Raw genomic sequence first — 24,176 nt, 5'->3', positions numbered from 1 at the left:
ATAGGCAACGGTAGAATACTACCTAACCCTTGGCATAATGTGATTAAAATTTCAGTGATTTCCCTAAGGTGGAATGTAGCAATAACTGGGCATACAAAATAGACATGGCTGATCCTAATTCTGACACATGCTTCTGCACGGGCACACGGACATGAGCCATGAAGCACACTCATGCCAACATGGCATCATTGATTCCCTTTGGGAGGGAGGGTTACTCTGAAGTAGGTATTAATTACTTTTATAATGTAACAAAATAAGAACTGACTACTTTGCCAATTGAGAAGACACATTGCAGCAGCATCACTAACTCAACAACAGCAACCATAACAACAAAAATATCACTAATGAAAACCTAGTATTTAGTGGTGTAAACAGAGGCTATCATATAGGAATGAGTCCTGTGTCTCTGGCAGTGTGTTCAGCAGTGGCTGGCAGCCAGCCAACATGCATCATCTTTGCAGCTGAACATGGGCTCATCTCTTGGGCTATAGTGAAGGATTTCAACAGCTCTCTCACCCACTAGCTACTCAGTTGTTCTGTTAAGACTCACTCCCATTTTTCTAATTCCTTTACTATGTCTGAGTACATTCAAAACACCCAGGGGAAGCCAGACATTTTTTTTTTGCCATTCAGATATGACAAGTAGGTAAAAGGCAATTTCACAGAAAACATCGTTAGCCCCCCCCCCAAAAAAAGGGGCAGACCATCTTATTCAGAGAGCTATAGTAAGTTCAGTAATGCTCTTGGTCTGAGATGTTGTGCGCAAGTTTTCCACTTGCTCCTCAGCTTCTATCAGGCCTTGTGATACAAAACAAACAGGAACTGGAAGTCTAAAGAATACTAATGGGAAGAGTACAGACAAGGCCAAGACTGAAGGAAGTCTGTACATCTCTCCCACTTCATAGTGTTCAGGACTAGTCCCAAAGTCAACACTCCTCCCTGTGCTGTCCTTAGGAGAGCACCCGGTCTCTACCTCATTGAGTCACCTTTTGTGACTAATAAACAAGACATTTTCTCAGACTTACTTCTGCACTCAAACATCTGGGCTACTTATATGTCAAGATAGTTGCCTGTTTCTCTTGCTGGCTTTTCCATTCTCCCCTTTCCACTTTGTTCAGCTTTCCTTAGAAGCTCTCTCTTAGCAGTAAAGGTACCAATCCAACCAAATAGGTAACAGCCCAACCTGAAGCTAGCTCTAAGAGTAGAGCAAAAAATACTTCCCCTCTAAAGCACTTCCTAGATACGTTGTTTGAGTGGGAATAGAAAGAAATGAATAAAGATTCAGCTGTATGTGTGGGCAGGCAGTTTAGAAAACAGGCAGAAGGACCCATTTTAGTGGTTGTATTCACCATACATCTATCCCTCCATCATCAATCATCTATCCACCATCTATGCATCCACCCATCCACCCTCCCACCCACCCACCCATCCATGCATCCATCCATGCATCCATGCATCCATCCATGCATCCATGCATCCATCCATCCATCCATCCACCCTTTTATCCAGGTAAAACTTGGATGTAAGAACCAGACTTCCAGACTTAAAATACAATCTTGTGCAGAAATATATATATATATATATATATATATATATATATATATATATATAGTCTCTCAAAGAGAGAGAATCCAGTAAAACACACATACATGACAGAAGAAGTAAGAACAAAGCACTGCAGGTGCCATGACAATAGCAGGAAGATCTGACCTGGTCAAGGAGTTGAGTGTCCTTCCCTGTGAAGGGTGCCACGCAGCTAAATATAAGCTTCCTTGTCTTGTCTTTGACACAGCCCTATCAACCAAATGAGTATGGCAGATACTGCTGGTTTCTTCTCCAACACCCACTTTTCCCTTTGTTTTTATGCAGAGTCCAACTAGGCATCAGGTGTCCAGCCACAGGGGATGAAGAAGTAGCAGGATAAGCTAACCAAGGTCATTGCATTCATTTTGTCTTGTTCAAAAATTACATTAGGAGTGACCATCTCACTCAGTTGTAGTCATTAAGGCACCGCAGAAAATTTCCTCTCTGCTGAAAAGAAGAGAGGGGAGAGGAGGCCTGCCTTCCCACCCCTCACCCTGACTCTGGGACTTTGGAGTTATCATGACCTGCTGAAACTGATTTTCCCAGAGCTTCTTAGGAGAGTGCTACATGCCCAGTGTTTAATCCACCTTTAGCCAGGCATGCTATGGCTTGCAGCTCAAAGTATCCTCCCTGGGGCCATGCCACAAAAAGATGTAGAAGAGGCTTAGAGTCTGCACTTACTGAACCCTGGGAGAAAGTGGACTCTCCAGAGCATGGCCCATTTGCCTTGGGCATATAGCAAAATTTGGTATCGGTGGCTCAGTATCTCTGTGTGATAAAGGAAAATATAGAGTTCATTCTTCCATGTAGTCAAGTATGCAAATGACTATTATACATCATGATGGTAGTACATTTAAATGTGAGACTATGTCACATATGGCTACAGGCTACTGAAAGTCATGTGAATGGAAGCACTCTAGAAAAATAAATCTGACATGACTAAGGGTATCTCAAGGCAGATAGAACATTTGGGAAAGCAGCATTTCCTTTCTATCTTTCATCAAGAAGACAGAAAATAGACCTGGTACACACATTGACAAACACTGCTTTCCTTCTGCAGTTCTTGAGTATGAGTGTTTGCTTGCAAGACGGATCTTCTGGGAGAGCAACTACAGTTTTTGTGGTGATGCTCTGTCTCCATTTGCAGCAGTTTGAGAAAATGAGGCAGAGTCAGGAAGCTTGTGGGAGACTCTATACATGTTGAGTTTGCATCTATGAGGACATCCTGGACTCAGGAATGACAGACTTAGGGACACAGATGGGTGCTAAGTGACCTTTATTGACTGAGAGAGGGGTTGTGAAGTGCAGACATGATAGGTAGGTGTTTTCTATTGTTGGTCCTGATAACCACTGGCCATGTTAATTATGGCTTGTGTCTTTCTGTGCCTCCATTTTTCTTAAATAAAGTACAGAGCTCCATATCTACTCTCTTCCCTCTGAAATGAATGACTGGTGAATGTACTCCACTTGTCTACAAAGTAGACTACGTAAGGATAAACCACTTCTTTCATTAGTGGACAATGACTGCTCCTCCACTGCTACGACTAAGGGACAAAATTGCTCTGGAACCCTCTGTGTTCCTTGGACTCTTCATAGAAGCATGAATCCCAATGAAGATGGTTTTTTTTCCTTGACTTGTTTTTTTTATTTGAATAGTCCAAGTTCTAAATGGATTATTGAATATGGTGGCCCCAGTATCTGATGCCACCATAGTGCTGATTTCTTTTTGTCTGGAACTCAATGGTTCCTAAGTGTGAGCACTGCTGAGGGTCCCACTTGCCTAAGTACTCAGAAGACTGTCTCTTGTTTCACCATGAGTCCACAAAATCCAAAGACCAGATGGGAGAAAATAGGTTTCAAAGGTAGCCACCATTCTCAGTTTCCTGGAGTTTGTGGTAGAGTAGCTGCACATTGCTTCATGGCTGGACATAAGTGACACAGTTGCTGAAGTATTTGAAGCATTCTGACCCATCCTTCCCATCCTTTTACACTCCTTTTAGGATCCTATTCTGTCCTCTCTCTCTCTCTCTCTCTCTCTCTCTCTCTCTCTCTCTCTCTCTCTCTCTGCAGAGCCTGCTTAGCTGCACTGTTTTACTTTCCCAAAACTCCTCACAGGGATGACCACCTTGTTCCAGTGTAAGTAAACTTCTGTGATGATATAAGTGTTCTAGATGTTCCCTGTCCAATAAAGTGACCACTAAGCACACGCAGCTCAGCTACTGAACATTGGAAATTGATTAAATATAGCTGAGGACATGAATCTTTAATATTTAATTTCAATGGCCTTACACTGAAACTGGCATGGTATTTGATGGTCGGTGTGCTCAGTTTCTCTACTACAACCAAAATTAGTCTCCCCCAGGCTCCAATCCATAGCCTTCTCAGAGAAGCATAAGAAAGTTAATCTCATAAACCAAATACTAAGCATGAATAAAGACCTGAACAATCGTAGGTAAATGTGCAGCTCTTTCTCTCATCTCTTGTGTTGTGGATCAAACCCAGTGCCTCACACATACTAAGTAAGAGCTCTACTGGTGAGCTGCATGTCTATGAGCCAAAACTAGTACAGAGGTTTTGAATAACACCATGCTTTAGTCGAAGTAGAAGCCAAGAGAAAAGAAATGGGAAAGGTGGCAGAGAAATGTGCTATGTAAAAAAGGTAATGGGTAAAGACCTTTAGATGCATATCAAAGCATGCCTGATGGATGGCATATCCTCCCCAGTGCTCTGGGATGCTTCTAAGTGCCTTTCTTTGCCTCTCACAAGCCTGGCATGATTTAAAGTCACAAGTGTATGGGCAGGAGCTGGGAAAGAATTGGAATGGACAGATCCTGGAGGATGCCACAGTTCTTGCAAAAGGAGGTAAGGTGCCAGGTAGGTTGGTGTTTTGTTCTGCCTTCCTATGGGATGATTACAGCCATTGGGACATAACGAAAAGCTGGGGACCAGAAAGCAGCTTACAGAGCTCACGGTGGACTATGGATTTTTGTTGGGGTGTTGGACAAGAGTTGAAGCTCTGCTCTTAATTCAAATGCCAACTTTTCAGGGAAGTGTTCTTTTGCTTGCATTCTTTTATGAACATTGGTTTCTGGGTGTTCTTTTCATATTGAAACTGGGCTGTGTAGCTGTGTGTCTTGGCTTGTCTTAAAACTGCTTTCAAGTTCCTGCCTGTGTTTTCATTGATACACACTGGCATCAGAAGAATCTTTGCATATGAATTCCAGGTTGGGTAAGGGTGGAGGACATGGGGCTGGGATTGAAGCTGTGGAAGATTAACCAGAAGGATAAAAGAGCTCCTAGGGAGGCATTTGGAGATGAGCAAGCAGAGAGCATGCCAATGTTCATGTTTTGGGATTTGCTCTTGGGGCCTCAGTCTTCTGTTCCAACTTCAGACATATCTGTTGCCAACACTTCACCTGCCCTGTACTGCTTCTAGTGGAAAAGATGAATTCTAATTAAGCCACTGTTCAGAATATATGCTTTTCTGATTAAAAAAGTTTATATAGTCATAGTCAGCCAGAGACTTTTTTTTATATACATATGTGGTCAATAAATAAGTACACATAAAAGTAAAAGAAAAAGTAACTAGCAGGGAACTCTCTGTGTTTGTAACAGTTCAGACTCCAGTTTTCTGAACTCCCTTGCCCCTTTGGGGAAATATTATTACAGCATTTAGCATAACCTTATTGTCTCTCAATTTGTCTATCTTTCAAATAACACAGACCATATGAAATCAAGGGACCAAAGCTCTGAAAGGAGGAAGTTCATGTAACTCCAGCTGGATTGATCCATCTGTCCTTATGTTTATGAACCACCCAGGGAAAGACATTCATGTCACAGGGATCTCTTGTATCTAAAGTGTCTGGATGACTTAGGGTGTTCTTTCTGTAGACATTTCCTAATATCAACTCTGCACACTATGAATTTCATTCCATTTAAATGAAAAGACAAAAGGTCCTGCCAGGGCTGAGGAAACTTAGAGAAGTGATTTTTTGACAGAAGGATTTTGTTTCACTTAGGAGACATCTGGAAATGTCTGAACACATTACTGTCACTGCCCAGGGTGGGTGGTTTTGTCCTTCCCAGGACCTTAAGCAATGTTTGGACACTGTTGGTTGCTGAAGCTGCTGTTGGGGTAATGCTATGCTCTGATGTTGCCAAATATATTAGCATATAGAGAGCTATATGTTGTGATAAAACAATTCTTTTACTCAAAAGGACTCGACAATGTTTGAGAAACCTTAGTCCAAGAGACAGGCAAGACTTCACTGGAGTGAGCAATGGCTCTCAAGGGGATATCAGCATTTCACTGTTGGAAAACTAGTAAACACGGCAAGATGGTTCAACAAATATCTCAGCAACTTTTTACTTAGAACTTAGTTAGCCATTAACTTCCTATCTTAAGGAGGTTTTCACTTTCCATGAAGGGCAAGAAAGTGAGGCCTCAGAATTATACAAGCAACCTTCTATTTCCTTAAGTAGTCTAGATCTTTGACTGTAGCATATGCAGAGGCAATTTGTGCAGATGATTCTCCATGGCCATTTTGCTGACTGGTCCTGACTCCAGGGCTTCCTTGCTGTTAGTAGGTGGAGAAGACTGAGAACTTTCACTGTTTGAGGCTGGGGTGGAGCAGGTCCAAGGAGTGACAGTATTAAGGAGGCTGAGACAAGATTCAGAAAGTGGTGGCAGAGCTTTACTGAACTGGTTGGAAAAATAAAAGAAGATGCAATATTTCTCTTTCTGATCATAAAAATAACTTAGACATTGTAAAAAAAATCATCTTTCAAGTACAGAAAACTATGAAGAGGAAATAAAAGTCTCAAAAGTCTCCTAATTGCACTACTAGAGGTTACCAACCATGAAGAGCTTTTGAGAAAAACGAGAAAAAGAGATGAATGTCAGGTTTTCTGAGACAATGAGCTAGGGAGACTGAAGATGTTTTTTGATGACCACAGGGTGGTCTTCATGAACATTCATGGTTTGAGACGATGTTCTTTGAGAATCAAAATAGCCGAGTCCCTTTCCTTTCTTGGATGAGATGGACAACGGAAGGCAATCAGCTCCCCACTAGATGAAGCCCTCCTTACCTTCAGGGCTCACGTGCAAAGCATCTGTTGTGCTCACCTTCACAGACAGGAGAAGTGTCCTTTAGCTGAAAGAGAAGATGACTCATTTTAGTTCAAATCTGACAAAGCAGGATATTTGTCATTTCTAGCTTCCTGTGTCATATAGCATGGCAGAACAGCCTCACTTTAATAGCTCTCATTTTCTGGACTTAGTTTTTTGGAAACTTTATTATGAAGTAATATCGAGCTTAGAGATCGCAAGAGTAACTACCATCCATTTATTATTAATTATTAATATGTTATTCACCCCAATTATTAATATGTTATTCATTATCCTGTGTCTTAAGTCATAGGCATGATACTTTCTTTGTCCCTAATTATTTCAGTTTATTTTCCTAAGAATAGGACATTCTTTTTGACAAACTGTGAAAATAACAGTCAGAAAATAACCATTAATTCAGTATTGCTATCTAATCTATAACTCATGGTCTACTTTCACCAGCTATCCCAATTGGGATTAAATTATAAGGAGTTTGATACTGGTGGTTGTAGATGGGAGTTGCTGATGAATCCTGACAGGGCATGGGTTGAGTTAGACTCACCCACTTTTACTGGAAGCTTAGGACTTTCTCAGTGACAGAGGTTCACTTTGGCAAGGGAAGGCTTTTTAGAGTGAGAAATGGGTTGTTTGCTGAAACATAGGATGAAGCCTTTAGTCTCTAATGATGCACCCTCCAGGAGTTCCAGCCCCAACCGTATCCCATATCCCAGCTAGTCATTCTGACTCTAGGCTTGTGTATGAAATTCCAGATTCTTGTTTCTGATTGGACAGGTTTTTTTTTTGTTTGTTTGTTTTTTAAATTTTTAAATTTTTTTCCGGGACAGGGTTTCTCTGTAGCTTTGGAACTTCTGGAACTTGCTGTGTAGACCAGGCTGGCCTTGAATTCACAGAGAGCTGCCTGTTTCTGCTTTCCAAGTGCTGGGATTAAAGGCCTGTGCTACCACCACCTGGGAATTGGCCGAAGTTTAAGGGACAAGCAATAGATAACTGTTGGAGATGCATATCTCAGATAGGAAACTCTTTCAACATTTCAATACAAAACAGGTTTGTGTATGCAAGAAGCTACTCTTTAGACCTGGCTTTTAGGGCTGGGAAGATTTCTCAGTAGGTAAAGCCCCTGATGTGTGACTGTGAGACTGGCTTTCAGATCTCCAGGACCCATGTAAATGCTGGGGGAGGCATTGTGGCCTATGTACAATCCCAGCAAACATGGGAGATGGAGACAGGTCTTTGAAGCAAGCTGGCTGCCTAGACCAGCCAAATCCAGCTAGATTATGATGATTCACTTGAATTCTGGGTTCAAGTGAATGATCTAATCTTACTATATAAGGTGCAGACAGAGAGAAGGCATGATATGTCAACCTCTGACTTCTACATACATGTGGACCTGCATATATACAAGTGCCACACACACAAATACATACACATAGGTAACATACACATACAAAACAAACAAAACACCCCTTTCCCCAAACTGATTTTTATTTATGGGCATAAATTCATAATTATTGTCCAATTTGGTCTCACAATTCCAGGGGGAAAGCCAACTGGCTAGTGGAACCAGCCAAAAAGGCAAAAAGGCTTTCACATAATTTCTAAGCATTCAAATGCCAGAATTCTAGGAATCATTCCTTGAGGAAGCTAGTACTCAATGTTCTTTATGCTGCCTCAACTAACGGAGGAGGAAGTGACCGGCAAGAGACACATGGTGGCCACCAGTGTCTTCATAACTCCAAAACCGTTACACATAGTCACTAATTTGTCAACATTGCTGCTCTGATTAGCCAGCTGATTAGTGTTTGCAATCAAAGCCCATGATATGATGAAAGCTATTTGAGCAAAAGACGTTCATCCATAAAACATTTGGTAATGAGGTGTCTGGTGAACCCACAGCTTGTGGAACAGATATCTGGGGCAGGCTTCCTAGAAGTAAGTCACCAAATTTTCTCCATAAGGTACAGAGACACCACATTTTCATTTAAAAATCTCTTAAATATTCTAGAGTACATTTTATGTTCTGGGAATTATTTTAGTTGTTTTTGATAATGTTCTAACTATTCAGAACAGCCCCTGCTCCTCTCTGTTTCCATCTAAATAAAAATCTATGCTCTGTTTATACTCTTTTTGGAAATCCTGAGGCATTATCTGAGGCTGGAGAAAGAGCATAGAGGCAACAGGACACAGGTCAGAGGCTGCATTGAGGTGGACAGTCTGAAATATTATATAGTAGTAATGAGGGCTTTAGAGTACAAGGGCATCAAGGGAATTGTAGTTTTAGCAGCCCCACGAAGTGTTTATTGAATGGTGGGTCTTGGGCTCTCATCATTTGCTCCTTTATCATTCATTAGAACTTATCAAAAGTCTTGCATGACACTTAACCCTGGCAATCTTTGTCCTTGCTCCCATATTTATTCTTTTCCTGTTCTGGGATTGATAGCTTTGCCCTTCTGGGCTCCCTTGCCTTCATCTTCAGGGAGAGTTCAACTGCATTAGGCAGAGGAGGGAAATAGGCATGTCAGGGTATTCTTTCCTTCCATGACTATCTTTTCTGAGACTTAGTTGCAGTGGTGGTACATGTCTGTAGCCATGCTATTTAGTTGGGCAGCCTTTCCTTTATGACTCTGCCTATCAGTGAGCTCCAGAAAAATCATACTCGCTCATTTCTTTTTATGCAGAAGAATAGCAGCAGGCTTCCTTATTCTCTCAACCCTGCCCACAGAAACACTGCTTAGTCTCATTGTTCTCACTCAAAATCCTGGTTTATCTGTTACTGTACAACCCTGATTGACATAGAATTCAGAAATGTTCCTTCCATTTCTATTTGTTGGTTCTTCATTGAAGGCCTGGTAGAAATCTGCACTGAATACATCTGGCCTTGGCTTTTATCAATTGGGAGATTTAAAAATTACTGCTTCTATTCCACTAGGAAATATATATCTATATGTCATATATATATATATGTATATATAAACACATATAAGAATATATATATACAAATATATATGTACATATATACATACATATATATTCATGTCATTTAGGTTCTCTAGATTTCAAATTATACTACAGAATTACAGTAATAAAAACAGCATAGTACTGGTATAAAAACAGAGACATTGATCAATAGAACAAAATTTAAGATGTATATATACATAACTCTTCACATCCATAGAAACCTTATTTTTTTTAAAGAATCCAAAAATACATTACATACTGGAGAAAAGACAGTATCTTCAACCAATGGTGCTGGTTAAACCAGAAAAATAACTACATGTAGAAGAATGAAAATAGATCCATATCTGTTGTCCTACACAAAACTGAACTCCAAATGGATCAAAGACCTCAACATAAGACCAAATACACTGAGTATTATAGAAGAGAAAGTAGGGAATAAGCACTGGAAGAACTTTCTGAACAGGATCTGGATAGCACAGACATTAAGACCAATAGTTAATAAATGGAACTTCATGAAGTTCAAAAGTTTCTGTACAGTAGAAATCATCTCTTGAGTAAAGCAGCAGCTAGAGAATGGGGAAAAATCTTTACTGATTATCCATCTGACAGAGGAATAGTGTCTAGAATATACAAAGAACTAAAAAAAACCCAACATCAATAAAACAATTAAAACACAAGATACAAAATAAACAGTTCTCAAAAAGTTGAAACACAAATACCTGAGAAACTACGATGAGATTTCATCTTACCATAGTCAAGATGGCCAAGATTAAAAAAACAAACAAATGACAGAAGATGCTGGCAAGCATACGGAGAAAGTGCAACACTTATTCATTGCTGGTGTGAATGAAAACTTGTACAGCCACTATGGAAATCAGTATGGAGCTTCCTCAATAAGCTCAAAATTGATCTAACTCAAGATCCAGCTATACCACTCTTGGGCATATGCACAAAGGACATTTTACTACAGAGATACCTGCTCCCCCATGTTTATTACTGCTGTATTCATAATAGCCAGAAATTGGAAACGGCATAGATGTCCATCTCCTGGTGAATGGATAATACAAATGTGGTACATTTATACAATGAAATATTATTCTGCAGTTAAGAAAAATGAAATTAGCAGGTAAATAGATGGACTGGAAACAATCATCCTGGGTGAGGTAACTTAGACTCAGAAAGGTAAATATTGCATGTTTTCTCTTATATGTGGATATTAGCTTTTAAACTTTAGACATATCTATTTCAAGCAGAATAACCATTATGGTTAAATAGCTAGTAAGGGATTAGGGTGCAGGAGGAGGTGATCTTCTCATGATCAAGGATGGGGAAATAAAAGCATTGTTATAAAGTGATAAAGAGGAAATTAGGATAGGTGAAATAAATGGGGAGAAAGACAGGTGGGTAGGGTTGAAGAAAGAATATGGGAAGGGACAACTCACACTAAAGGTCTCTTGAAAAGCCATAAACCTACTCCTGTGGAAGCTTCCTAAAATATACACATATTTAAATGGAGTTGCAATATAATGGGGGAGAGAATATCCCAACTGGACACCATATGCTACTAAGTAAAACCCATAATCAGGAATTAGTTATGTATTTTTTGAGTCATTGACCAAAACAGCCCCACAGGCCACCCCCAAACATTACAAGCTATTGTCAGTGCCATTAGTTACCTTCCACAAACTGATTGTTATATATATATATATATATATATATATATATATATATATATATATAATTTTTTTGTTATCTTACATATTGATCCCAGTTAGCTCTCCCTCCCTCCTTTCCATACCCCCTAACCCCCCTCCCATCCCATTCCCCCCCCACTCTACAGGGAGGGTGATGCCTTGCAGGAGGGATCATCAAAATCTGTCAAGTCATCTGGAGTAGGGCCTAGGCCCTCCCTCCTGCCTCTAGGCTAAGACAGTGTTCCTCCATGGAGAATGTGCTCCCAAAGTCCTTTCCTGCACCAGGAATATATCCTGGTTCCACTGTCAGAGGTACCTTAGACTTCCCCGGCCTTGTAACTAAGACTCACGTTCAGTGGGTCTGAGTCAGTTCAATGCTGGTTTCCCAGCTATCAGTCTGTGGTCCATTAGCTCCCCCTTGTTCAGGTCAGCTGTCTCTGTGGGTTTCTGTAGCCTGGTCTTGACCCCATTTTCTTATCACTCCTCCCTCTCTGCAACTGGATTCCAGGAGTTCGGGTCAGTATTTAGCTTCCACAACATGATTGTAATACACTGTTGCTAAAGGTACCATATATTTATAGCATCAAACATGGAAAAATCACGCTGTGCTCAACTAGACATTCACAGTGCTAGAAGGTATTATACACACTACTGGAGAAGGAAAATTATCATCAGTCTCACCCAGCACTGATCCCTGGGAGCTGTCATAGCAATGTGACTGCAAGGTATAGTGGCAGGAATGTTCTTAGAGTAACCAACCATGTTTTGATAATATTTAAGGCCTGCTCTATGAGATGGAATCCATGCCTGACACTGTTAATGAGATTAAGAACTGGAGACTACATAGTCAGAGGCCTAGGGGGAAGCCTAAATGAAAATAGCAATAAAATGACTCCCAATAGATCAGTGCATCATGGAACCCTCATTAAAGAACGTCTTTCAGTAGATGATAATTAACTCAGAGACCCACAACTGGAGAGTGTGTATAGAGTGACAGCCCTAAATGGAATGTCTACATAACACCACTCCTCTGAATGACCAGGGATTGATATGCAAGAGGAGGCAGAATTTAAAAGCCATAGGTGGTGGATGACTCCAAGGAAATACCAATTTGCAGGCATAACAAGAATGATGCTACTTGTGAACTCACAGAGATTGTGATAGTGTGCACAAGACTTGAACACATTCAAACATGACAAAATCAAAGTACAGAGAAAGAGGAATGGTCACAAAGTGGCAACTCCAACAAAGACATTTACAATGGATAGTTATTGGGAAAGAGAAAAAAAAAATCACTTCTTTTAATGCAGTGACACTGGGCATGACAACCACATTCTAGGGCAGGCCCTATGCTCAGGAATAGTTGGACAGCAAAAAATGGAATACATGTTGTCTTTATTGTTTTGTTGTGTGTGCTTTTGTTTTTAAAGCAAGAGAGTGAAAATGAAGTAGAATGATTAGAAAAAGGGAGGTATAGGAAGAAGTATGGGAAAGAATATGACAAAAATACATTGAATAAATTTAAAAAATCCAACCATCTGTTATCTCCAGGAAACAACAAACACAACCCCCCATTCTCTCTCTCTCTGCTTTTCTTCCTCCATTTGGGTATTAAGTGTTGAAGGCCAATCTGGCCACTGTATTAGAAGTAGGGCATGAAGCCCAGAGAGGTGAAAGTGTGAATTTGTTAGTACCTTCATTGGGTTCCAATTGTAGTCCTGTTTTCAATCTTTTGCTTCTCAGTAAGAGGAGACACAGTGTTTATAAAGTAGAGTTTGTTATGAAGCAAGAAAGTCAAGACTTTTATGTTTTCAAGAGCATAGAACTGAGTTTTGGTCTTTATATAACTCACAGATGACATTGTGCATGGAAATCTCCCACAAGTCAAAGGTTAAAAAGACATCAAGTATTTCTTGTCTACCCAGAGCTGCTGGTGTCATTGTAACTGATGAATTCACCAAAGCCGTGCCTTATCTGTTGATATTAGCTCAAGGTTAGGCTTTAGCTGATAAATTTTCAGATATACTCAGAAAATAAGAGAGGCTTCAAGCATTCTGGCAACAGATCCAGTCACTCATACCAATGTGTAAACACAAGGTCTTGAAGGAAGAAAACACAAGTGCATCCAAGAAATCATTTGGGGCCCACTTTTGGTGAGTAGCTGGGTCTGATCCCTATGAAAATAAAACAAGAAAAATCTGATGGTTGGTGAAATTCTTTTTTTTTCTGTTCCTGAGATATAGAAATATGAAGAGTGTCAGTCATATCTTCCAGTTTTGAGGAATGAAAGTTTTGACCCATATGTGGCAGAGGCAGAGGCAAACCTTGTTGGAACCAAAGAGAAATTCCAAAATCTTCTTTGGGCTGATTGAGAGAGAGTCAAATGAGGTAAAGTCAGTTCAGATGTCAGGTCCAACAGACAACAGACAAATGCTGACTAGGAACGGAAGACTTGGCCCAAAGGTCGGGGCTAACTAAACAGTCCAGAGGAGGAAGTGAAAGAATCCAGGATTTTGTTTGTGTTTTACTGGTGCCAGCTAGCTCCAAGGGGTTGGTGTGGGTGTGGGAGGCCCTGTTGAAGACAAAGAGTAGAAACTGATTGCACCTTCAGATCTCTTTTCATTAGTGGATTACAAAATTATCTTCCGATTAGTAAACCCAAGAGCATCAGCATAATCCTATTTTTTTTTTTAACAAATGGTTATGGCTAGAAAACAGAAAGAAAATAACTACTTAACATTAATTGACTGCCAGACACTATTTCTAACCACTCAAAGGCACGATTTTTTTCTAATCTTCAAAAGTACATTTGGAGAAGCAAGCTTCTTAAATAGAGAAGAAATTAAGAAAAAAAAAAAAAAAGAAAGAAAGAAAGAAAGAAGGAAGGAAAGAAAAAACTACTAAAACCTAAGTGACATTTTGGAGAGAACCTGCAAAAATCCATCATGGAAAAGACGCCATAGTCAGTTGTTCATTTGTCCACTTACATACTTATTCAGCAAATAGTTATTGATTATTTGAAAAATGTTGGGTAATATCTGAGGATCCTCACGTAAATAAATTGTCTTCCCTATTTACTGTCCTTTACTCAAGGATTCAGCTCTAAACAATGCTTAGTATTTTAGGATGGGACATTAAATCACTCAGTAGATTTAAATCACAGTGTAGTTTGTAATAGTTACTTGCAGTCTCCAATTACACATTCCTACCCATGTCGGCTGAATTATATTTATGATGCTGTAGCTGTACAAACTTGCCCAGGCTTCAACAGAACTTCCCTGTTGTTTTAACTGAGTTTTCCCTTTAGAGTTTTAAGAATGGCAGCTATAAGCAGGACATCTATATCATAAGCATCTACCATCTCCTGAAACCAGTAAAGAAAGATTGTAAGAGCCAGACATCAAAGAGGACCAGAGTACAACAATGCATTCTGGACAAGAGATAACCACTGCACTCATGAGCACACAGCAGCTGTAGTAACCTGCAAAAGACTAAGATCCAGCCAGTCAACATTCTAGCGCAGAGGGTGGTTCATGAACTCCCACCATTGACTTAAGAGCTATGGATAGTTGATGGCTGCGGGGCAGGGAGAGTCAGTTTTCATGCAAGGTGTGGCCTTTGGTAGGTGGAGTATATGCTCCAGTGTAATACATGGGCAGCAGACATTACATTAGTTGGGCTACATAAATAAAAGGAGGATATGAAGTTGGAAATAGGTGGGGACTGGGTAAGTAAAGCTGGGAGGGGTGAAGGGAAGAGGTCAGGGATGGCATGATCAGTGCACATAGTATGCATGTGTTATTTTCATAAGGAACTAACAAAATATTGTTACTTAGAATATAGTTATAAATTATACTGGTTTAGAACAGTGGCAATAGTAGGGTCTCTTCTAGGTCTAGCCATGTGTATGGTTTACTAGGTTTCCAGTACAAGGCATGAGTTCCTTCCTATTAAGTGGGCCGTAAGTGCAATTAGATGGCTTTTGATTACTCCAAAGATAATAGTCCCACTATTATTATTGACAATATCTTGCCATGTTATCATTGTTGTGGTTTGTAGGCTTTACAGATGGGTAGGAATGTTGACTCCTCCCCCCACCACTTGGCAACATGCATATCACTTTCTAGTATCATGTGAACTAATCCTTGGGAATGGGGGGCATTTAGGTCATATTTAGCTTTGAGCTTTTGGGGACACATCCAAATCACTGCACCTTCAAACCAGTGGAAATTACATGGAGGCAGATTTGGGTTCAAAAAGCTTTAGTGGAGCATTTTGCCAGACATCCTACTTGTCTGGTACTGGGAAGAACTAGAATAACTTTTTATCTGGGCAGAATCACTTTTTTTTGACATTATGGAGATTCAGGAAGATAAGGACCACTCTGGCAAGATTATGTTCCTTGTCACTCTAAGTATGCAGAGCTGCATGCATTCTTACAGAGGGCTTGGACTATGCAAACAGGATTCATAAGTAGATGTTCAGCTTATGGAATACTCTGCTTTTAGCATACTGGAGAGAAATTTTATCTGCACTTACAACTTCTGCTAAAAAAATTTAGGTATTTTTGCAATAATTTGCTGGGGGAAAATTCACGGCTCTTTCCAGCTACTCACATCTAGTCCAAATTCTTAAATTCATTTCGTTCCAAGAAATTCTTTGTGTGGATTCTTGACAGAGTACCCATCCTAACTCTTGCTTTTGGCAGTTTGGATGTCTTCCTGCTATTTTTTTTTTTAACATTTAAATAAAAAAAAAATTGCACCAGGTGGTGGCGGTGAACACCATTAATTTCATCACTTGGGAGGCAGAGGCAGAGGCAGGCAGATCTCTGAGTTTGAGGCAAGCCTGGCATACATAGAGACTTCCAGGACAGCCAGAGCTACACAGAACAAACAAAGCTACTCAGAAAATGAAATAAATATTTTTTTTTGCAATTATCAGATAATTGCATCATTTCCCTCCTTCCTTTGCCTTCCTTTCATGTAAACCTCATCTGTTTTTCAAATCATGGCCTCCCTTTCTTTAATTGTTGCTGCAATCCTACTCTTGATAAACATTAAGATGGAAATTTCTTTGGAAACTAGAGTTGGAAAACAAAGTTGGAGCATCACATTGTAACTCAAGTCTTCCCATCCTGCACATTATCAGAGGTATATTGATGTTTTTGAGCAAGGTTGTCCACATGCTAGCTTTACCTGGAGCATCTAGACAAGTCAGAATTCTCAAAGGGTAGTGACTTTAATGAGAGAAGGGATGTGGGAAGTGCTTTGTAACAGGGGAATATCAAGAGGGTCATATGTCTTCTTATTGTTATAACCTGCCCAAAGTCACAGAACTGGTTATTACAGAGTCATATAGGAAGCCGATTACTTTAAATCCTTTGGAGGATGAATGTAAATAAGGAGTAATGTTGATGATATATAGAAAAAAAAAAAAAACAAAGTTCAGGTAGCTTTGCTTGAATAGCAGGGAATGTCACAATCTACAGCCATTTCTTATAAACAAAAGAGTAGCTAAACAACTTAAAATCAGGGGGTTGTTCCAGTCCAGTGAATAACCGCAGCATGAATGTGGCTCTTTGGAAATTGGCCAATGATCATCTTAACCGGAGTGGCCATGGGTTGGGCATGCCAAAGAGGTGACCACTAGCAGTGGACCTGAACAGAATGGCTTTCTGTTTACTTTAGCTGAGAGCCCATTAGTGCAAGTTCACTTCTCAGATAAAGTGAGGAACAGTTACAAGCCTGGGCTGCTACTAAAGTGGACTGAGCAGAAAAACCAGCAAGAAAAGAACAGCCTCTAAGTGACAAACATATTTTTCTAGAAAGCTCAAGGAATCAATTAAAAAAAAAAAAAAAAAAAAAAAAAAAAAAGAACGTGGAGGACTGAGGCTGCAGCTCAGGGGTTCAGCGCATGCCTAGTGTGTGTGAGGTACTAGATCCCATCTTTAGCTGCGGGAAATCCTAACCTTGAAATTAACTCCCCAACGATTACAATATTAAAGCTGTTCTTAAGTGTTACCTTTGTCCTGTTCTTTAAATCCCCATGAGGTTTTTTTTAAAGTTGGAAGTGACTAAATACCATACTTGAGGAAAGAACATACTCTTCTAATTAATACAGAGAATTGTTACAGTCATGGCGATCTGAACCGAGAACATCCCATCTTTACCTGGAAATCTAAGAGAGTAAATATTTCCTAGTCTTAGTATCCAAGGTTAAGGATTATTTAGGATTAGTAGCCAAAAAAGTTTTCATCTCTTATGCCGTTTAATAAGGGAGCCTGTTTCGGGACTGCTAGTGGGGAAATCTAGTTTCACTTCCTTACTACTTCTGTCCCATTAGGGAGCATCTAAATGCTGTTTCTTTAGGGCCCTTGAATGTTTTTCTCTCTCTTGGGGTAACAGTTAAGGACCCCCTTGCAGCAGTAAATTAGTGGCTTGTGTCAACGCTGGTGTCCCTTTCTCAGTCTAGCTGTTTATTTCGCTAGCAACTAAGGGGTAGTTGAACTTACAGTATGCTAAGCTGTACTTTGTTTTACTCTTTTGTGTTTCAGGTGAATTCAAAAGTGTAGCTGATGGGTGAGGGTGACAGCGATGACCATCTTACACCACTAAGTCAAGACCTGAGGAACACAGGGGTACAACACTGACTCCTCAGATGACAGAAATGAGGCAGTGCTCTAAGTGTGCTGGGGTTTTTCATTTTCACCTGAATACTTATAAATAAGGGTCTTCTTTCTCTACACTGGGGAGAGAGAGACCAGGTAACCTGCTCTGCTTTGAGGTGTTTTCAGTCTCAAGTTTGCGTCAACTGCTTCTCTCCAGGTTCTCATTTCTCCTTTCCCCTTTAGGGGTTTTAGAGGCATCATTTCCTAAAGTGGTGTGACTGAATCAATTACTTTTATTAAAAACAAAACAAAAAACCAAAACAAAGGTTTCTTTTTCTTGGAACATGGTGTTGTAGTTGTACTCCAGTTATGGGATGCTGACTAGCTCGATGAATTATATGTAGTCAGTATGGTCCAAGGGACGTGAACAGGGTTTTACTCCATCTAAAAGTTGTATAACCTATAGAGAGATGTGCATAACCTGTCTACACCTGTATAACCTTTATAGCCGTGTGACTTGAGTAAGGCAGTAGTTCCTTAATCTTTAAAGAAAAATGCATATAACCATCTCTTTCTGTTGTTGTGAGGTTTTTGCATAATGCACAAGAAATTGAAGTAATGGCTACACATTAATGATTTTAATCATAATCACTGATAGCACATTTTTTAAGCATCATGTGTTACAGAAGCTAGGGAATAGAAACTAAATGGCCTTATTTGATGATAAGAACAAGAAAACATCAGGTTAAGTAATATTTAATACTTTAACAACAAGAAACAGCCATACTAGGTTCCTTGAATTTTTAGCTGGCCATTGTTTTCTATATACAAATGATACATATGAAGGGTTTTGTCATCTTAAGGAGGAACATCCTGAGCAGGGATTCTGGGAGAATCCTAAGACCTTTAAAAGCCTCTTTGCTCCATATATCTCTTCTTTTCTGTGTCTCTTCATTTATATTCAGCCTGTGAGATGATGAAGCCAAAATTACAGACAGCATTATGTAGTTAGTAGATCCTGATAGACAACTCTGGAGGCTGGAAGGACATCCAGATACAGACATTACAGCCGGGCACACAAAGGCAGATTCTGGGTCCCACATACATGCCAGTTAAACAAACAAACAAACAAAAAACAAACAAAAAACAAACAAACAAACAAAAAACAAAACAAAAAAACACCTCAAATCTCTTAGTATATTGTAGAACTATTTATTACAAGGGAAAGTGAAGAGTAATCTAAGACCTCCTCGATTAAGATAATTGGAAACCACAGGTATAACTCTCAAAATCTTATTTTGTGTGATTATCATTAGGTGATCTTATAAACACTCACTCTTCATAAACATAAATAGAAATTGTTTTTGCTAGCAATATCATGGCACAGAATTAAAAAAATTATATAGACCAGTAGAATTAAGGATCTCAAATAAACCCACAGAGCTACAGTCATCTAATATTTGACAAAGTTGTCAATAGAGAGAGAGAGAGAGAGAGAGAGAGAGAGAGAGAGAGAGACAGCCTCTGTAACAAATGGTGCTGGCAAAACTGGATATTAGATCTGTCTCTCCTATCATGTACAAAAATCAATTTGCAATGGATCAAGACTTTTTTATGTAACTTGAATGTTGAATTTATTGTAAAAAATATAAGGGAAATATTTCAAGATCTAGGCAGAGGAAGAAACTTATGGGGAAATGCAGCAGTAATGGAAAGTGGTGGTAGCGATCGCCACAGACTGTGCATTGTATGCTAAGGAGAATGGGGAGTAGCAGAATGAGTTGTGACTTCTAATGTATACATTTTTACCTGATGATATGTCCTAAAATTAGATTGTAGTGACAGTTATGTAAGTCTATATATACATAAGACTCTCCAAAGCATATATTTTAAACATAAACTTTAAGACATGTACATTATATCCCAATGAAGACTCTTCATTAGGTCCCACATTAGGGATCAGGAAAAAAAAAAACCCAAAACCAAAAACCAAAACCAAAACAAAACAATAACAACAAAACAAAAAAAAACCCAGAAAACAATCAAACAAACAAAAAAACGGGTGTGTAGAAGAGAGGAGTGGGGTAAATGTGATCAAGGAAGTTGATGCACACATATGAGAATGTTACAAATCCATGGCTTTGTAACAATAAAGAGTCAAAAGTAAAGGCAATGTAAAAACTAGCCTGTCACTTACAAATATGGTTACACCTATCACCCATGTTTAGTAGACCTGTTTGGAATAGGCAACAATGAACACAAAGTTATTATGTATAATCAACCTGACACCTTGAGACTTCATATTAATCTGGCCTGCACTTCCTTACTTTTCTAATCTGTCTGTCAAGCACTTGTTGGTTGAGAAGTTGACATCCAAGAGGTAAATGGCTCTCTTCTTGCTAAGTTCACTTCTCATGACAAACCAAACCTGCTGGCAGTTTTGGTTATTGCCAGTTATGGTAGTTTATGGTAGCGTGAATGTAGTTAGCTCCCAAATTCTCACAGAAAGTGGCACTATTAGGAGGAGTGGTTTTGTTGGAGTAGGGTGGCCTGGTTGGAGGAAGTGTGCCTCTGCTCAAGACATGCCCAGTATCTCAGTTCACTTCCTGTTACATACAGATCAAGATGTAGCTTCTTCTCCATTCTCAGCTCATTCTCTAGCACCATATCTGCTTACACACCACCAAATCCTGCCATGATGATAATGGACTAAATCTTTGAACTGTAAGCGAGCCACCCCAGTTAAATATTTTACTTTATAAGAGTTGTTGTGGTCATGGTTGTCTCTTCACAACAATAGAATCTCTAACTAAGACAAAAACATTGTCTTGTTCTCTTTCCTTTACTAGGCAAGGGCCCAGAGAGATGAATCATAGCTGAGTTCACTGAGAGTATTACCTTGTAGCTCTGTGACTCCTGATGACAAATGGTGTCAGGGTCACTTATTAATGATCAAAAAGCAGAAACTGGCAAGCAAGAAAAGAGGCAGGGCCATGTGCTTTCCTTTCTGGATGCTAGCGTTGGGATTTTAGGCAGCAGAAGGATAATATTCCCTTTTTGTTACTGATTTTCTCAGTTTGAAAAAGAAATTAGAGTGATGGTAAACTGCATCCTTGGGGTTGAGGTGCCTCGCTGGTCTTCCTGTGCATTTGTCACACCAGAATTCGTGTTAGTGGTGTTCTGTACATTAGCTTTCAAGAGAAGGGTCACTAAACAATCATGACTCCAACACACCCCTTACTTTCTTGTTTGGCCCAACACAGGGCATTTACATATCAAGCTAGCCAATATCGGGTTGGGGATCAAGTGGCTTCAAAGAAGGAGAGCGCTCTGAAGTCTGAAAAGATTCCAGCTGCTTGGCCAAATCCATACACTCCATTACTCAGGGACATGATCATATCTTATAATCATAGCTCTTAATCATTTTAATTCAGGTAAATGATTGTTTTTACCCCAGTCTTTTGATACCTACTTTCCCCTTTTCTACCTTTCCCTCATGTCTTCTCAGCCTGCTCCCTGCTAATAGCAGAAAAATCTGATTCTCAGTTTCTTTTCACTTACCCTAGAGAGTATGTAGAGTGTCAAGCATCAGGTAGGGATTGGAATATGAAAACATGCTTTCCCTGCTACTACTGCAGAGGACCTGGCCTCATCCAGAAACAATAAATGCACCTTTTGGCAGAAGAAAGCCAGCCCAGAATCTTAAAAATCATCAGTCAGTGACTTACCCAAGGTATGTAACAAGTCAGTTAAAGACAGGGTGCTTTACTCAGGAAGTAGAGGATGAAAGCAAGAGACTTGCTGGGTTTGCCTACTATGCGTGCTGGGATTGTTTTCTTGGCTCTGAACGTCTTCCAATGAGCTCTGACCTGATTATCCCTTGGTTAACCGACTCTTCAGGAAGATTAATATTTGCCTAGAGATATACAAGGTCCTCACTATCACTCCTTCATTGCAGAAAAATCTCAAATAAGAAAAAACCATAACCTACAACATAATAATTGTATAAAATGCTTCTGGTTGAGTTTGTTGGTTTGGTTCGATTTAGCTTGCATCTTGTTTTCCTGCTCCATCATCAAACAGATTTACAGCAACTGAGCTTTCTGTAATTCTTGGATATGAGTCAGATGGAGGGGAAGGTGTTCAGAGAGGGGTGAGCATGCCTGTAACAAGCACATCATTCTTTTCAATGGAAGCTTGGGTCTACTGTCTCTATTTTGATGGAAGAATCTTCTCTCTCGGGTTCTGTAGAACATGCCATAGAGAACAGGATATGTATTTGTACAGAACCTTGATATTGATATTGTCCTGGAACTTGGGATGTTCTTTCAATCTTTCCTGTCAAAAATTACTTCCCAGGTTTTGGAATATGTTTGTTGACTGGTAGATTTTGCAGTCTCCCCATGGTCTGGCAGCTTATCTCAGTAGATGGCAACATGGGGCTCCCTCCCTTCAGCAGAACTTCCTGCCTCTATCTGAAGGATGTCCCTGGGCTTGGAGGACTGACCTTATCTGAAAGCTGTCTTTAAACCATATGTCTGACTTATATTAAGCTTGAACCCTGGCATAGCCTTCTTTGCTACACATGCTAGGATATGTCTCAATGCAAACTAAGTGATACCCCTGCCACTGCCCAGTCTTTATATTCCCTTTTCTCCCTAGAATAAAATAAAGTTGAAACACTTAGTTATCTCCTCAGAGTGCAGGCTCCTCCAACTCACAAGCCCCCCAGGATCCTGCTCACTAATTTTGGCTCCCTCCCATTCAGCAGATTGAGGCTGAGAATCCTGAGGAAGAAGCATGAAATAAACTGCACCCAGGCAGGGCAAGAAGTACATTTTAGCCTTTCATTTTTGTAAAACCATGAATTCTAGCTATGGCAAAAGATGCAAATGGAATCCATCTCACAGTGTCACTTGCTTGGATGGCCTTGTGGTTTGAGTTGCTTCTTCCAAAAAGAGACAGTAAAGTCCTCCCATGTTTTAGAATGCCGATTTGTTTAGAAATAATGTCAGTGCAGATGTAATTAGTAAAGATGAAGTCATACAGAAATAGGGTCAGCCCGTAAGTTCACTGCTGTCCTTATAAGACATAGGAGAATGAGAAAGATCATGCATGATGATGGAAATTGTAGCATGCATCTGAGAGCCAAAAGATGCCAAAGGCTGCTGGCTCTCACAAGAAATTGAGGAGAAATAAGATGAGGTTCTGTTGTTTTAAGCCACCTAGTTGGGGCACTTTGCTCTATCAACCTTAGGAAGCTAACAGATCATTTATATCAGAGTGGAATGTATTCTCAGAAATGTCTTTTCTATAGTCAACACAGACTTATTGCATGAAGTAATTAAAAATTAATAATTTTCAATCATTGTTGATAGTCACAAATATTAGTTTAATGTTAGCATAGCACACATTCTAGGGTAGCAGGTATTTTCCTGCCAATGAAAGGTTGTCATGTCCTGAGACAAGCCAGTGACAGTGCTTGGAGTTCACTTGCACAATATCTTGTACAGTTTCATTTAAAGGGAAATTCTAAGTACTAGAAGGAGATTGAACAATGACTAAAGAATAATTGTGTTATAGAAGCAGTTTAGATACTTATCAGTAGGTAAACTGACAAAAGCATAGTATAAATCCAGAATAAATCCAGCCATAAAAGGTGAAGTCATTTCATTTTCAGAAAAATGGATGGAAATTTGCTGTTAAGTCTAGTTAAGGTAAAATAAACAAGATACAGAAGATAGGAAATATCACATTGTTTTTCCTCATGTGTAGAAACAAGAAAAAAAAAAGGAAAAGATGTGAGCATATATGACAAGAGAGTTGGGGGGAAGTAGAGAAAGGAGGAAAAATGAGAAAGCACAGCTGGAGAGATGGGGCTCAGAGATTAAGAGCACTGGATGCTCTTTAAGAGGTCCTGAGTTCGATCCCTATAATGAGATTTTGTGTCCTTTTGGCAATTGGCATACATGGAAGAACACTATATGCATAAAAAATAAATATTTTTTTAAAAAAGTAAGTGTTGAGAAAGAACACTATATCTATAGATATGCTCCAATGAAATCTATAGATCTGTGTAATTAACATACATTAGTTTACATACAAATGATTAAGGAGTTACTAGACAGGCATAAAAATCTATGGGACAAATGGTGCCATAAAGACACTCAAGACTTTGGGACTTCTGCAGTAGCAGTGGAAAGAT

The 24,176-nt window shown here is 39.6% G+C and overlaps 1 protein-coding gene across 6 annotated transcripts in view; it reads right to left on the bottom strand.

Annotated features, from left to right (window-relative positions):
- Prlr (prolactin receptor) overlaps window positions 1-24,176 on the bottom strand; it is a 156,110-nt gene that overhangs the window by 30,888 nt on the left and 101,046 nt on the right. For 3 of the 6 annotated variants that reach the window (XM_051182541.1, XM_051182540.1, XM_051182543.1), the window contains exon 2: window positions 6,673-6,737. The gene's annotated coding sequence lies outside the window, so the exon portion shown is untranslated. The remainder of the gene's footprint in view (window positions 1-6,672; window positions 6,738-24,176) is intronic. The other 3 variants (XM_051182539.1, XM_051182538.1, XM_051182542.1) reach the window with 1 other exon arrangement.

This window comes from Phodopus roborovskii, unplaced genomic scaffold, assembly GCF_943737965.1.
Source record: "Phodopus roborovskii unplaced genomic scaffold, PHOROB, whole genome shotgun sequence".
Classification (NCBI taxonomy): domain Eukaryota; kingdom Metazoa; phylum Chordata; class Mammalia; order Rodentia; family Cricetidae; genus Phodopus; species Phodopus roborovskii.
This window is presented reverse-complemented; position numbering and strand designations above follow the sequence as displayed.